Source organism: Cryptomeria japonica, chromosome 8 (genome assembly GCF_030272615.1).
Source record: "Cryptomeria japonica chromosome 8, Sugi_1.0, whole genome shotgun sequence".
Lineage (NCBI taxonomy): Eukaryota > Viridiplantae > Streptophyta > Pinopsida > Cupressales > Cupressaceae > Cryptomeria > Cryptomeria japonica.
The window spans coordinates 603,264,625-603,281,870 of NC_081412.1; positions in this window are offsets into that span (position 1 = coordinate 603,264,625).

Sequence of the window (17,246 nt, forward strand, 5' to 3'; positions counted from 1 at the left end):
ACCTAAGATTGTTAAACATGTTAATCTGGTATGCAAGAAATGATAGTTGGGTAAGTCAACAAGGATTTCTTTCAAGAGTAAACGATACACATTAGATGGATTGTTGGATCTTGTGCATAATGACCTATGTGGACCTACAAATGTTATAAGTGTGTAGGGTGATAGATACTTTATGTTGCTAATTGATGATTATTCCAAAATGATATGGGTTGTCTTTTTAATGGAGAAATCAGAAGCATTTGAGAAATTCAAGATATTCAAAGCTAAAGTTGAACTGAGTCTGGATTGAAGTTAAAGTGTCTAAGATCTGATAGAGGTGGAGAATTATGTTCTGGTGAGTTTAATTCTTTCTCTGAGTTGCATGGAATCAGAAGACATCTATCTACTCCTAAGACCCCATAGCAAAATGGGATTGTTGAAAGGAAGAACCATACTATTTTAGATGCTACAAGAACCATGTTGATTGAAGGAAATGTCTCGAAGGTTTACTAGAGAGAAGGTATTAGCACTATAGTCTATAAATTCAATAGGGTTCATATCAAAGGTGATACTGGTAAGACTCCATATGAGCTTTGGTTTGGTCATGTTCCTATCGTGAAATATTTTAAAGTTTTTGGTAGAAAATGTTATATCAAGAGAGATGAGTATATTGGAAAGTTTAATGCTAGAAGTGATAAAGGTATCTTTATATCTCAAACTAAGTATGTGAAGGAACTGCTGAAGAAGTTTGGATTAGATGATTCCAAACTGGCTGGAACTCCTATGGTGATTGGTTGTAAATTGTCTAAAAATGATGAATCTCCTAAAGCTAATTAGAGTTTGTATAGATCTATGGCTGGTGGACTATTATATCTCACTCAGACTAGACCTGACATTATGCATTTTGTGTGTATGGCAGCTAGATATCAATTTGATCTGAAGGAAAGTCGTGTTACTACTGTTAAAAGAATATTCAAATATCTTAAAGAAACTAAAGATTATGGTTTATGGTATCCAAAGAATGATGATTTCATGTTGTGTGCTTACACTGATGTAGATTAGGAAGGTGATGTTGATGACCGAAAGTGTACTACTGGTGGAGCATTCTTTTTAGGTAAGAAGTTGGTTTCATAGGCCAACAAGAAATAGGATTCAGTATCTTTATCTACTGCTAAAGACGAGTGCATTGTTGCTGCTAGTAATTGCACTCAGATAGTTTGGATGAAACAAATGTTGAAATATATCAGATTTATTTACGATGAGCCTACTGTTATATACTATGATAATTATAGTGTTATAAACATTTCTAAGAAGCCATTGCAACATTCAAAGACTAAGTGTTGGGAAAATGATGTATCAACCTTGCATTTACATGAGGTTACTATTTATAGTAAGTTTTCATTTGAGCACTAAACGGTGTGAAATTCTCCCTGAAGCTTTTGGTTGGTTAAATAAGCATTCTGATAAATTTACATTGCAAGATCACAACTAGTTTTAAAGATATTAAAATTTCTATTTTGGAGGCATCCAATGAAAGGTTTAAATTTGATTTTGATAACTTTATAGACCCTAAAATGCCTTAAAAGTGGGCATAAATAGCATAGCAGTTTACAAGGCAATAGAGAACTTTGCAAGCTTTCTGATGCTTCAAACGGTTTATCAATCGGACACACGATTATCAAGTTATGGCCTCCGGAAGTTTGTACTCCTGAAAAAGGAAATATAAAATACATTGGACACATAAATGAGCTATAAAAGGGAGGGACACGTGTTGATGTGTGTTGTAACACATCATAAGGAATCTAGAAGTGAGATAAGGTCGGCTACACCTTATTAGGTGGTTTTAGCCCATGGTTTTGTAATACCGTTTGACGGTTTCTTGTATTGTATCTCCTATATATGAGGTGTGTGAGATAGAGGTTGTGTAAGAGTCTTATGGCTATTGAGTTACCTCTAAATCTCTGATTAGTGGTACTCCTATGAAGAGGTTGCTCTGGAAGTATATTGTAATCTATTTTGATTGTTGAATAATATATTGGGTAGCTTTTGGAGTGTGGGGTTTTTCTCCCGAAAGGGTCTTCCCCACGTAAATCACCGTGTTATGGTTTGAATGTTATTATATCTATTTCTATTTTTTGTAACTGGTGTAAAGATCTGTAAAAGTTTTTTGAATTACCCTCCTCTCAAGATTAGTGTAGGAAGTTGTTTTGCTACTTAACTTCCTTACAAGTGGTATCAGAGCTTGATCACCTTTGGTTTCAGTTATGGGTTGTTGGGTTTTTTGAACTAATCCAGATTTGAGTTGGAGCTTTTGCAGAAAACATTTTTTGATCTTGTTGCAGAAATTTTCAGATGGCAAGTTCATCAGGGAAAATAAAGGTGGAGAAATTTAATGGAAAAAATTTTGAGATGTGGAAGCTAAAGATGGAGAATCTACTAATAGATCAAGATCTATGGGATGATGTTGATGCGAATGTCCAAAGGCCCTCAGATCCTACTACGGCGGCTTAGTATGATGTTATGGACCAAAAAACCAAGGGTCTAGTTAGACTATGTCTGGCATACTCTATTCTAATCAATGTCCACGAAGAAAACACTACAAAGAAACTATGAGATAAGCTTGGTGAAATGTATCAAGCGAAATCTTTATTAAATCAGATTTTCTTGAGGAAGAATTTGTATTCCTTGAAGATGGAAGAGGGCAGACGAGTTGTAGACCACCTAGAAGCATTCAATATGTTGGTGGCTCAATTGGTATCCATTGGTGTTAAGATGAATGAAGAAGAGATATGTCAGATCTTGCTTTGTTCTTTGCCTGATTTGTGGAATTCTCTTGTTATGGCTATCGGTAGTACTTCTGTTGTTTTAAAGTTTGAAGATGTGGTGGGTGCCTTACTTGGTGAAGAGATGCAAAGGAAGGTATCACATAGTTCGAAGGAAGCCCTAACTATTTGTGGAAGACTTAAGGAGAAAGGAAAGAAGAATGAGAAGCACGATAATTCCAAATCGAAAGGGAGATCGAAATCTCTTGCAAAGTCCAAAGTCATTTGCTGGAATTCTGGTAAAACAAATCACATCTGTAAGGACTCCAAAGAAGAAAAGAAGAAGAAAAAGAAGAAGATTGATTATGATTTTGAATCAGAGAAGGAAGATGGTGATGCATTCATTGCGGCTTTGGTGACTCATGCGGGTAATGATGCCTGGTTAATTGACTCAGGTGCATCTTTTCATATGACTGCCAATAGAGATTGGTTTTCTGAATATGAAGAATTTATTGGAGGTAAGGTGTATTTGGGTGATGATTCACATTTACACATTGTTGGTTGAGTAAATTTAGAATCGGGTTTTCTGATGGTAGAATAAAAAGGATTAATGGTGTGCTGCATATCCCTAGTTTAAAATGAAATCTGCTATCAGTGAGCAAACTGATAGATGCGGTTGTGTAGGTAGTCTTTTCTAAAGTAGGATGTAAGATGATTAAGGGTGCTATGGTAATTTCTAGAGGAGTCAAGTTCGACACTTTGTATATTCTAGACGCATACACTATTGAGTGTAATAGCACTTCAATAAAAAGTAAATATGTGGAAGATTTGAGGGTTTCACCTTCATTAGATGGAAATAGATTTTGGGTACCTAAGGGTGCTCTTTATTTTGAAGCAAATTTACCTGCAGAGAAGACTATGTTATGGCACCAGAGGCTTGGCCACATTAGAGAAAAGGGTCTAAGGACCTTGAAAAATAAAAACCTTGTTGAAGGTTTGAATGATTGTAATCTTGAATTTGATTTATGTGAGCATTGCATTTATGGAAAATAAAACCGCATTCAGTTTTACTTGAGTTCTCATAAAACTTGTGGTGTTTTGGATCTGATTCATTCTGATGTGTTTGGTCCTGTAGATGTTCCTTTGATTGGAAAATCCACATATTATGTTTCATTTATTGATGATTTTAGTAGGACATGGGTATATTTTCTAAAGAGTAAATTTGAAGTTTTCAGTTGATTTAAAGAATTTAAAGCAATAGTTGAGTTGCAAACTGGAAAGAAAATTAAAAGTTTGAGGACTGATAATGGCAATGAATTTTGCTCTAATGATTTTGATAGATTATGTAGATTGTGGCATTAATAGATAGAAGATGATTTTGTATTCTCCACATTAGAATAGAGTTGCAAAAAGAATGAATAGGACACTGATGGAGAAGGCTAGGAGTATGTTGAGTGGTGTTGGTCTAGAATAAAAGTTTTGGGTTGAAGCTCTTGCCACTGCTCGCTACCTGATTAACAGGTCCCATACATCAACCCTTGTTGATAAAATGCATATGGAAGTATGGTCGGGTTACAAGCCTTCATTGAGACATCTTAGAGTTTTTGGTTGTGAGGCATATGCATATGTGCCAAAGGAGAAGCAGCCAAAGTTGGATAACATGGTCGTGAAGTGTATCTTCATCAGGTATAGTTATGGTGTGAAAGGATACAAGCTTTGGGACCCTATTGCACAAAAGGTAATTCATGGTAGAAGTGTTGTTTTTAGAGAAATTAAGACTCCTTCTGTTACATTGCAGCCAGAATAGACTAAAAAGGAAGATGTGATTCAATTTCATTCTACACCTGAAAGAGTTGAATTGAGACCCCTAGATAGGCAAGAAGTTGAGGAGAGCTCGTCTAGCTCTGAATCTTCAGAAGAGGAGGAAGAACCTCCAACTCATCTCGAAGGTATACAAGACATAGACAACCACCTGAAAGGTGTTCACCTGATGATTGGAGATGTATTTTTTCTTTGAATACTAATGTGGATGAACCAAAATCTATAGAAGAGGCATTAGGTATGAATGATGCAGAATCCTGAAATATTTCTATGGAAGAAGAAATGGTAGCTTTGAAAAAGAATGATACATGGTATCTTGTACCATTGCCTGAAGGATGAAAGCATGTTGGTTGCAAATGGGTGTTCAAGATAAAGGTTGGTTCATAGGAAAGCATTGAGATGTATAAAGCAAGGTTGGTTGCAAAAGGATATTCTCAAGTTGAGGGTATTGATTATGGTGAGATATTTTCTCCTATTGCCAAAATGACATCCATTAGATTTTTGCTTTCTATTTTTGTTGCTTGTGATTTAGAAGTTGAGCAAATGGATGTGAAAACTGATTTCCTTCATGGTGATTTGGAGGAGGATATTTATATGACACAACCGAAGCACTATGTGGTGAAAGGTAAAAGTAATTTGGTCTGTAAACTAAAGAAATCTTTGTATGGCATCAAACAGAGTCCTAGGATGTGGTACCAAAAATTTGATACATATGTGTTGAGTTTGGGATTTGAGTGTTCTAAATCATATCACTGTGTTTATTATAAATTCGATGGTGATTATTTCCTATACATTGTATTGTATGTTGATGATATGTTATTCATTGGTAAAGGGAAAGATATGGTTTCATAACTTAAGTATCAGCTCACTGCTAAATTTGAAATGAAAGATCTTGGTGCAACAAAACACATTCTTGGGATGTAAATTAAAAGAGATAGAGTGAACAGAAAGATATGGCTAGGCTAGAGTAAGTATGTGAATTCAGTGTTATAGAGGTTCAACATGCAGGATTCTAGACCATTGTGTGTTCCTCTTACAATTGGAATGAAATTATCTGCTACATATTGTCCTATGTCCCCATCAGAGATGGAAGACATGAGAAGAGTGCCTCACCAAACTGTAGTTGGAAATTTGATGTATGTTATGTTCTGTACTAGACTGGACATTGCCCAAGTAGTGGGATTTCTATCCAGATATATGTCTAATCCTGGTAGAGTTTATTGGGATGTAGTCAAAAGAGTCTTCAAATATTGGAAGGGTACCCCAGAGTATTCTTTGTGTTATCATGGTAATTTAGCTGGAGATGTTATTTCCCTTGATATTCATGGTTATGTGGATTTAGACTAGGCAGGTGATATTGATAGTAGAAGATCCACCAATGCTAAGTGTTTATTTTATTTGGTGGTGCAATTAGCTGGATGAGTAAGCGACAGGTTGTGGTTGTTTTGGTCACTATTGAAGCGAAGTATATGGAAGCTAATCATGCTTATAAAGAAGCCATTTGGCTTAAGAGACTATGTTCAAACATTGGAATAAAATAAGGAGTTATGACAGTTTATTGTGACAGTCAGAGTGTGATATGCCTATCTAAGAACCCAACATTTCATGCCCAAACCAAGCACATTGATGTTTAGTATCATTTTGTCAAATATATGGTCGAAGATGGTAGGGTGAAGCTGGTTAAGGTAGAAACTTGGATGAATGTTGTAGATTATTTAACTAAGCCTGTGAGCACAAAGAAGTTCAGATGGTTCTTGGATTCTATGGGCCTTATGGCCCCTATCAATTGATTCATTGTGTTGATAATCCCTTAGCTCTTGCAAGGTGTTCAACAAGTGGGAGATTTGTTGGGAAAATGGTGTCTCAACCTTGCATTTACATGAGGTTACTATTTATCATAAGTTTTCATTTGAGCATGAAATGGTGCAAAATTCTCCCTGAATCTTTTGGCTAGCTAGATAAGCATTCTGGTAAAGTTACATCGCAAGATCACAACTAGTTTTGAAGATATTAAATTTTCCATTTTTGAGAGGTCCAATGAAAGTTTTAAATTTGATTTTGAGGACTTTATAGGCCCTAAAATGCCCTGAAAAGTGGGCATAAATGATGTAGTAGTTTATGAGGAAATAGATCTCTTTGCGAGCTTTTTGGCACTTCAAATGGTTTGTCAATCGAACACACGGTTCTCAAATTATGGCCTCCAAAAGTTTGTACTCTCGAAATAGGAAATATAAAATACATCAAACACATAAATGAGTTGTAAAAGGGAGGGACACATGTTGATGTGTGTTGTAACATGACATAGGGAATCTAGAAGGGAGATAAGGTCGGCTACACCTTATTGGGTGGTTTTAGCACATGGTTTTGTAATTGTTTGGCGGTTTCTTGTATTGTATCTCCTATATATGATGTGCATGAGATAGAGGTTGTGTGTAAGAGTCTTATGGCTATTGAGTTACCTTTGAATCTCTGATTAGTGGTACTCCTGCGAAGAGGTTGCTCTGCAAGTATATTGTAATCTACTTTGATTGTTGAATAATATATTGGGCAACTTTTGGAGTGTGGGGTTTTTCTCCCAAAAGGGTTTTCCCCACAAAAATCATTGTGTTATGGTTTGAATGTTATTATATCTATTTCTATTTTCTGTAACTATTGTAAACATCTGTACAAGTTTTTGGCATTACCCTCCTCTCAATATTAGTGTAGGAAGTTGTTCCGCTACTTAACTTCCTTACACTAAGCATGTATCAATCAAATATAATTACCTGAGAGAGCAATTCAGTGAATAGAGGGTGAAGCTGGAATATGTATCTACAAAGGAACAAATTGTTGATATTTTTAATAAGCCCTTGCTTGTAGATACATTTGTTTATCTGAGAGACAAGTTAGGCATCTCCACCCCTCCTCATGAGAACTAGATGCATTGAGTTGCATTTATCCGTTGGAATTCATAGCCTTACTCTTTTATCCGGATTGATGAGTTGGTGTTGCTCCTTTGTTAGAGTACTCTATTGATTTGGTTGTGTGTCCCAAGGGGAGAAAGATTTACTATTCTGTTTTGGAAGATTGATTTTATGTTTTGGTGATATTTGGCATTGTTGTCAAAGGGGGAGAGAGATCATGTGAAAAAATGTTTTATCTATCTTGATCTTAGGGGGAGATTGTTGGTGATATCTTCTTTCTTTGCATTGATTGTTTTTCACATTCATATGTTGTCATCAATGCCAAAGGGGGAGATTGTTGGATTATTGAGGAGTTGGTTGGTTTTGGTTGTTCATTGCTACTGCTAGGATATGTTGTTGTCATTGATGTCAACATATTCTTGTGAGTTATTCTGGTGAGTTTGGAGAAGGTTTTTGGTCCGGTTTTGTAGTTTGATCTTGTTGATCACTATTTTGCAGAATCTGGTATTCCCTCAAATATATTCTGATATAATCAGATCTGGTGCTGATTTTTTGGATTATTGTTTGGGATGGTATTGTGTATCTTCATTTTAGATGGCTCGTGAGTTGGTGCTCCGCAAGTTATCTTTCTTCGGGATAGTTGCTGATTGGTTGTGTTCTTGAGCTTTGAGACGTTGACCGATGAAGATTTGAAAAGTGGTGTTGGTACAACTATTCCAGATGATTCTAATGTGTTTGATGGTGTTTCCTAGTTGTGTCCTATTTTTTTGGTGATCAACATTGATCGTTGTGTGATTTTTTGGTGATTTCTTTGAACCGGTGTTAATTTGTGTGTTATGCAGTATTTCTGGTGGTGTAGCATGTTGCGGTTGATCTTGGCAAGATTTTCGGTGGATGTAATTATTTGGGAATTTTAATTAGGTCCATCCTATGTAAATTAAATCATAATATTGGTCTGGTGGTTGATCTTTGTATCATGTAATGTAATTTTTGTAAATATGAGTTGAGGGTTGAGGGTTTAGCCGACCTTGTTATCAAGGTTGATGATTTGTATATATAAGTGATATACTTATGTAATTTTGGTGTTAGTATTATGTCTGCATTATCAGAGAGAGGTAAATGTGTGAACAAAGGATATATCATTCAATGAAGTGTTGTGGTGAGTTTGGTGTTGCAGGGCAGATAACTGTGCTTAGCTGAAACTGTCATCAGGCATTTGTAGATGTTGTTATTGTAGTTCATTCCTTCTGGATTGTATTCTAAATCATATTGTAAGTCGGTGAGACTTCCCTGAGGGTTGTAGCCTTTCGGGCATATCTTCTGAGCAGTGAGCTCTAGGCAGTGTGCCTGAATGCATGTGCATTCCCCGTTGTAATATTTTCACATACTACTGCAGAGTATCATCTTATTGTGGGTAGGTTCCCATTGTGGTTTTTTCCTTAACCGGATTTGCCATGTCAAAATCTTAGTGTTGTGTGTTGTGTTGTTAATTTTCTTATCTGTTGTTGCTGTGGTTTATTAGCTTATGTTTTAAAGTTCAATTTGTTTTGAGATCTGGTGAAGACTGGTTCACCCCCCCTCTTAGTCTTCCTTCTTACTTGCTGCTAACAAGATGATCGTTGGAGAATCGAGCAGTGAAGATTTTTAGATTTTAGAGAAGGTATGCCTAGATGAATTTAACCCTAAAAAGTTCAGAAAGGTGGAAAAGAGCTTGAGTAAAGCAGATTTGCAGAAGATTAAGGAATTTGAGCATAAAGGATTGAATCTATGGACTGAGTTTCCTTGGTTTGACAATGAGGATATGATCAGAGTAATTATAAGTTGTGTGTAGAATGATTGCATCGTGTTAGATAAAACATATCCAATCATGAAGGAGGCTATTTTGGTTATTATTGGTTTATGCGACAATGGATTTGTACCAGTTAAGAAGTTAGTGAAGAATAAGGAAGTTGAAACTCTAACTGGTGTGATAGGTGATCAAAGAGCATATTGATCGACAAAATTATCAGTCATGTTGTAAGGTATGTTGCATATGGTATTTCTTACAAGATTTATTTCAGAAATAGGGAAGGTTTTACTTCGACTATTACTGCATATATTGCACATATGCTTGTTATGGAAGATAAAGTGTTCGACTTGTGTGAATTATTAAAGAATCTATTGCTAGAGAATATCAAGATGATGAAAGATTAAGGCTACCCCTTCCAGTTTGGATCTTTGCTTCTATGTGTGTCTATGTACTATTTGGGATCCTTGAACTAGCTAAGGAGAATTTGATATATATGGGAATCTGGAGTCTCGGTTGTCAAGCAGATCTTTCAATATTTGAATGGTTTGGATAAGAGAGAAGATGTATGCAATGCCTATTTCAAATCACTTTTGGATATGTGGAGTATCGGTTTGAGATCCCCTTCTATCAGTTTAGCTAGAGAAGGTTCTCCCTCCAGAATGAGGAAAAGGAAAGAAACTGTGTCTAATAGTGCCTTGGAATGTATGAAGAAAAAGAAGGATCAAAAGGAGACAGACATTGTTGTGATTGAAGGTCCAGAATCTCTTGTGGTTAAGGGAGAAGTGGTTGCCGTAAAATAGAAAGCAAAGGCATCTAAATCTAATGATGAGTCTAGCTTACTGGAGATCATTGGTAGTGCAGATGGAATAAAGAGGATTGTAAAGATGTGTCTTACCTCTATTGAGGCAGATAGGATTGAGATTATCCTAATAGATCATTTAATGTGAAACAATATTAAGCTTGAAGATGTTATTGATATGAGAAGCATGTTGGAGAAGTGTGGTGATGCATAGAGGGCTCTATTTGTATGCATAAATGAAATGAGATTGTATTGGCAGTGCTAGTAAGGTTTACAAGTATTGTATTTCATGGCTAGTTGCTATAGCAAAGCATAAAGCAAGGATTGAAGCTATTAAAGAAGAACTGAGTTCCTTGGGTAAATCATTTGATTTTCGGGTTGACAAGGATGGAGTGCAAAGGAAAAAGGTAAATTCTCTTTAGGATGAATTATTATTTTAACAAAGGCAAAGAGAAGATTATGTGAATGTTTTATGGAAAGTGAAAGAATTATTGAAGCAAAATTGGAACATTTCTTAGCATTGCTTGGTCATGTTGTTGAGTATGAGCAGAATCCATCTACTCTGGATAGTTTCTCTCATGTTGTTGACATGTTGGTGGAATGCAGAAGCTTGTCTGTTAGTATCAAGTAGTTGTTCACTCTTGGGAGGTTCTTCTTCCAGAACTGAAGAAGTATAAACATATATTTCAGAAGAAGAGCAGTTAAGGAATTATTTTTCTTGTTTACATTTTTTACTTTTTCTTTTTTGTTGGCACCCTTTGCCATTGTTGTCAAAGGGGAGAGGAATAGAGATGGAGAGAAATAGAATATAAGAATAATTGGAGATAGGTAGAGCATTGGAGATATCAACCATATGAGTAAGGGGGAGTTTCGAGTTTCGTGCACTATTCTTTTTGAGATGTTTTACCATCAATGGCAAAGGGGGAGCTTGTTAGACTTGTGACTATTGTCATTGATGTCAAACCTAGTTATCCGGTTAGGATCAGATGGTGTATGCTATTAGAAGCATTCTAGGTATTGTAGTTTTGGTATTTTCAATGGACGAAAAGGTATGAGATATGAAGTTGTAGTTATTTCTAGAATATCCTCATCTCTGAAATCCTTGTGTTGTGCTTATTTTGGTTTGTATCCTATCCATGTATTAGCCATGTGAGTTTTGGTATTACTTTATTAGTTGTGTATCTATTGTATCTATCATGATTTATGTCTTAACATTTGTGGCATATGTGTTCTAGCTATATCTTGGAGTTATGAGTTGTTGTGCCTAGATTTTTGTGCTTATGGGTCCGTGTCTATGGGTCTGATAGACCCCTGTTTTGTCTCGATAATTAAGGTGTATGCATTGGTAAATGAATTGTGTGAAGGAAGCGTGTAAGAGATCAAGTGTAGGTTGACTTTGTTATCATGTTTTTGGTCAAGACTTTATTCAAGGATAACATGTTGAACCGAGTAACATATTATTGTGTAAATTATTTATGCTTGGCCAACATATCATCTTAATGTATGATCTTTTCAGTATACATATATATTTGTGCCTGAAGTTTTGTGCTTATGGGTTCATGTCTATGGGTCTAGTAGACCTATGTTTTGTCCCAATAATTAAGGTGAATGCATTGGTAAATTAATTGTGTGAAGGAAGCGTGGTCAAATTTGTCATTCGAATGCAGGGTGGTCCCCTACTATTCTATGGGCCATTGAAGATGTGAGGATGAGCTTCCATCCTTGTTATTGCATTTCGATGAGGAGAATTCCCCTCCTTATTATAGTTGTTGGGAGGGAAGATAAGGATGGGCTTCTGGAGGGTATAGTCCTCCTAGTAACCCTTTGAAAGTGAGATTCTTCACGTGGATGAACATAGAAGTAACTATATATATAGTATATGAAGGTGTGAAGTGGTGGGTGAAAGTACAATATGTGTTTGATTTAGCAGAAGCAGATAAGTGTGAGTTGTGGACATCAAAGCATTTGCAGTAAGAGAAGAAATTTATAGTGTGAGCAGTGTATGAGCGAAGGAGTATATAGCAGAATCAAAGTGTGGATAGTGTTGCAGTAAGCAAGTGATTGAGTAGTGTGGTAATCCCTTTACATATTTGTTGCAAGTGATTGTAGACACTAGTACAGTGATCCCTTATTGGATCAGCTGCAATTTTTTGTGAGTTATTATTTGAGCATAAATTAGAACTGAATTCATGCATCAGGAGATGCAATTTTCCCAGTTCACTTATTTTCTATTGCGGTGAGCATTCCGATAGTGAGCCACTTTTGTAATTTGGCAGTGAGCCATCTAACATTGAGCCACCCCTTTTGTAAACACCATATAACTAGTTATATTATCTTGAGAGCTAACACTCTCCGTGGTTTTTCCCATTCGGGTTTTCCACGTATAAAATTTGATGTTTAGTTTATGGTCATGTTATTTCTTTATTATGTGTTTTCTATTTCATGTTGATGAGCTTAATCAATGAAATTGATATATCTAGAGAAAAATTAAAAATGGAAGGAAAGGGAAAGTTTATAAATACCGCGAGAATACTAATTCACCCCCCTCTTAGTATTTTGGCTCATTCAACCAATTCAACATAGACTGTGTGTGAGTATATTTTTGTATTAATATTTCGGATCACACTTCGTGATCCATCATCATGATAGAAGACAACTAAGAGAGACATAAGATGATTAGTTGCAGATTAAGATTGGTTTAAAAAGAGGTTCAAGGAGAGGAAGGGAAAGAGAGCGAGAAGGGGTGGGAGTGACATAATGCCCAAGATGAAGATGACTAGGAAATGGATAAAAAGGAAGAAAAACAAAAATACTAGTTACAAAAGGTAAGCTAATTTAATAAATAAGTTTGCAATTGTTACTCTAACTATGGAGTAGTAAAGAGTCTAAAGTAAATTTTATATAGTGATATTCCTAATAATATATTAATAAAAAGTCAACAAAATGGAATGAAAAAATCATAGTAATATATTAAACAAAATAAAAAATAAATAACAACAAAAATAAACATCAAAAGAATTACAAAAAAGATAAAATAAAAGTAAACATTATCTAATTTAAAACAAACAAACTAAAAAGTTCTATACTAATGATCAATCTATGAATAAGAGAATAACTAAGAGAGTTGTGTGTGTTTGTTAAGGAAAATAAAGAAAAGTGAAAAAAAAGAAAGAAGGCATAAAGAAAAGTTATTCTTGTTTTTTCTTTATGATTTCTTTCTTGTTTGTTCACTTTTCTTTCTTTGCCTTAACATTATTTTATATATGTATATGTACATGCATATGCATATGCATATGTATGTATGTATGTATGTATGTATGTATACATACATACTTATATACATTTATATAAGTATGTATGTACATACATACATACATACATACACACACATACACATACACATACACACATACATATACACATACACATACACATACATATACATATACATATACATATACATATACATATACATATACATATACATACTTACATACTTACATACATATACATATATGTGTAAGTGCATGTGTATGTGTATATGTATATGTATATATATATGTATGCACACACACACACACACACACACACACATATTTGTGTGTGTTTGTATGTACATAAATACATACATATATATTTTGGTAGTTCTCTTATTCATGGATTGATCATTAGTATAGAACTTTTTAGTTTGTTTGTTTTCAATTAGATGTTTTTTGCTTCTTATTTTTTTATAATTCTTTTGATGTTTAATTTGTCATAGTTATTTATTTTTATTTTTATATTTTGTTTAATATATCATTATGAATTTCTTGTTCCATTTTGCTTGTTTTTCATTGATATATAATTAAGAATTTTTCTATATAAAATTTATTGTAGACTCTTTACTACTTCATATTTAGAGTAACAATTGCAAATTTATTTATTAAATTAGCTTACCTTTTGTAACTAGTATTTTTATTTATTTATTCATTTTATCCATTTCCTAGTCCTCTTCACCTCAAGCATTGTCACCCGTTCCTCCCCCTCCTCTCTCCCTTCCTCTCCTTGACCCTCTTTTTAAAACAATCCTGACAACTAATCATTTTATGACTCTCTTAGCTCTCTTCTATTCTGATAATGGATCACAGAGTGTGATAATAACCATTGATATAAAAAAATGCTCATACATTCTAATCTAGAAAGAATACTATTAACGAATTATCTAAGGATTGTGGAAATTTGATATCATTAACTAATTGATGTTTGCAACAAAGAAGACAATATATGTAGAAGATCAAATTATTGTTGAAGATGTGTGTGTGAATGTAGACGTGTGTGTGGATCAATGTGTGTTTTTCCTACATGATTATATCATTTGTGGAAGTTAGTTGCACGACAATGTCAATGTGTGGTAATTGTTTTGGAGTTGGTCGCTTGAGACAAAAATTCAAGGATAGCTTCATGTTTGTAGATTGTTGAAGGTAGTATTGTTGAAGGCCTACTTGTTGTTGATTCACTTTCTCTAAAGAAGTGATCTTCAAACTGCAATATTTATATCTTTTCCTAGGGTTGTGCACTCTAGCCTATGAGTCCTTCAAGGAGCAGTGTGATTCCTTGACAGTAACCCTAAAACTAAATTGTAATTATTTTATATATTGTGAGTTGACTCGCACAATGGTTTGTCCCTGTTTGGTTTTTTCACATAAATCTGGTGTTCTCTTATGCATGGTATTTCATTGTTATATCTCTCATTGCTACTGATAAGAATAAGGTTAAAGTGTTTGTGGATTAAGTAATAAAGTTTAAGTACTAGGTCTGAACTGATTCAACCCACCCTCTCAGGACCCTAAGTTGTGTTCAACACTTTTACCTTTATCACAAGTCTAAGTTGTTTTTGGATTGTTTGTTGATTTATCATTTGTGACTAAGGAATATTTCAATTCATTCTTGTTGTCATCTATTTGCATTTTTTGATTTTTGAGTTCTTGGCCTTTTCTATTGTGGGTTTGGTTGTATTGTGAGTTTTTTCAAAAATTTAGAATTGTTTAATGAACAAACTTTCAAGCTTTCCCAAATCATAATTCCGAGTCTTACTTTTGTGGTTATAATTTATTTTGACATGGGCAACTGGAACAATTGTTGGGGCTCTAATTTATTCATTTGATGGTCTCCTCAATCCTACATTAGAGATGTATGAATCATGACTATGGACACCAAAATCATCTTCTTTATTAGAAAACACTTGCTGAAAAATTTGTTCTTTCTGATATCTTTTGTCATTCACATCAATTTTTGTACCTTTTTCTCTCGAGGAAGACTAATCACCATTCATTTGGCCAAGCAAGTAATTTACTTATAGAGAAACTAGGTTTAATAAATGAATAATAAATGCATAACTAAATAGGTGAGCATTTACACTTAGCTCCCAAATTGATGATGGAATATGAAAGTTGTAGATGTGCAATATCAATTTTCTTAGGTCCAAAAATGATCTCCTTTATATTCTTATTGTCTTTGAAGTATAATAAACTTATAATTCTTTATGGTTCAATCTGAGCACCGTAAATATGATCCAACAAATTACAAAACTTCTGCAACCTTGTTTTTATGACCTTTAATATCAATCGATAAGTAAGACTTGCAACATATAAAAATACTTTTAGGGAAGTAGTTAAATTGCAAGGATGAGATTCTCCTAGGTCAACACACATGATGTACAAGCTTTATAGACTTGGAAGAATAACCAAAGGCAATGTTCTCAATCACTCAAATGGCCTAGATGATTTGAATTCTAATTTTGATGTATATGCATTTTTTAAGCTCTAAATCCAAATGTTCCTAGAATGATTGTTTCTCATGATCATCCTTATTTTGGATGTTGTTTAATTGCACATATAAATGTCTTTAAACACCAAGACATAAGAATAAGTCACACAAATGCATTCTAAGTTAGTACATAATAACTATTTAAAGGGATTAAAAAAAATTTACAAAAATAAATTCAGAGATCAATTTTGAACACCTCAAATCGAATTTAAACATTACAAAATTAATTCATAATATAAATATAAAAATATTGATATTAAAAAATTAAAAATATAATATAATAATAAAGTAAATATATATGATAAAACATATTAAAAAAATGAATTAAGGGAGCAATTTTAAACACCTGAAAATCAAATGTAAACATAAAAAAATTAATTCACAATATAAATATAGAAATCTTGATATAAAAAAATTGAAAATCTAATTTAATAATAAATTATACATATAATTTTAAACAAAATTACAACAAATAAAAAGTGTAGACACTAAAAATTGTCCCCCGTCTTCGCCGACACTTTTCACTAACCTTTTTCATCTAAACTGATTAAATAATTTTAATTATTTAATTAGTGCTGATATTCTTCTTCTAATTTTCCACAATTAAATAATTCTTAATTATTTAATTATTGTTCTTCTAAACCATTAATTAAATAATTTTTATTATTTAATTAATGTTCATCATTGTCTCTTTCTAATCAATTAATCTTGATCTTAATTAGTTAATCCTAACTATTCCTCTTTGATTAAATAATTCATTTAATTATTTAATCCCTTTATTCGAAGCTAAGTATTCTTCCATGATTACATAATTATTTTAATTATTTAATCCCCTTTCTCCAATTATTCTAATTAAATAAATTTTTAAATTAATCAAATTACCATGTGTGGGTGAAATACATAAATTTTATTTATTTATTTATGACCCCACTTTGTTCTTCCACTTTCTACTTTTTATCTCCATATTTATCTTTTCAACCTGCCAATTTGGAAAAATTTGAGGATAATCAATTTATTTATTTATTAAATCCTCATATTATCTTCCTCGATTTGATTATGGATTTCTTTCCATATTTCTTCCACTTTTTCTCTATCTCCTAATGGAAACTCTGCTATGTGTTTGATCCTAGCCACTGATTCTTTCTGTCTCCATATTAATCTCATCCGTTGATTCAAAATCCTCTTTTCTATAAATTGAGCTCTCATTGCTCATTTTCAACAACCACATCTCGAATATCCTTATGTTGTCGTTTTCGCTTTGCAATCTTGCTTCCATCACACTTGCAACCTTGTAGGTGATAGCCACAACACATTTGAAGGAGAAAGAGAATCAATGGAGAAATATGGAGGAGATATCTACTTTTTGTAATGGTTTGCATTTAGTTTAG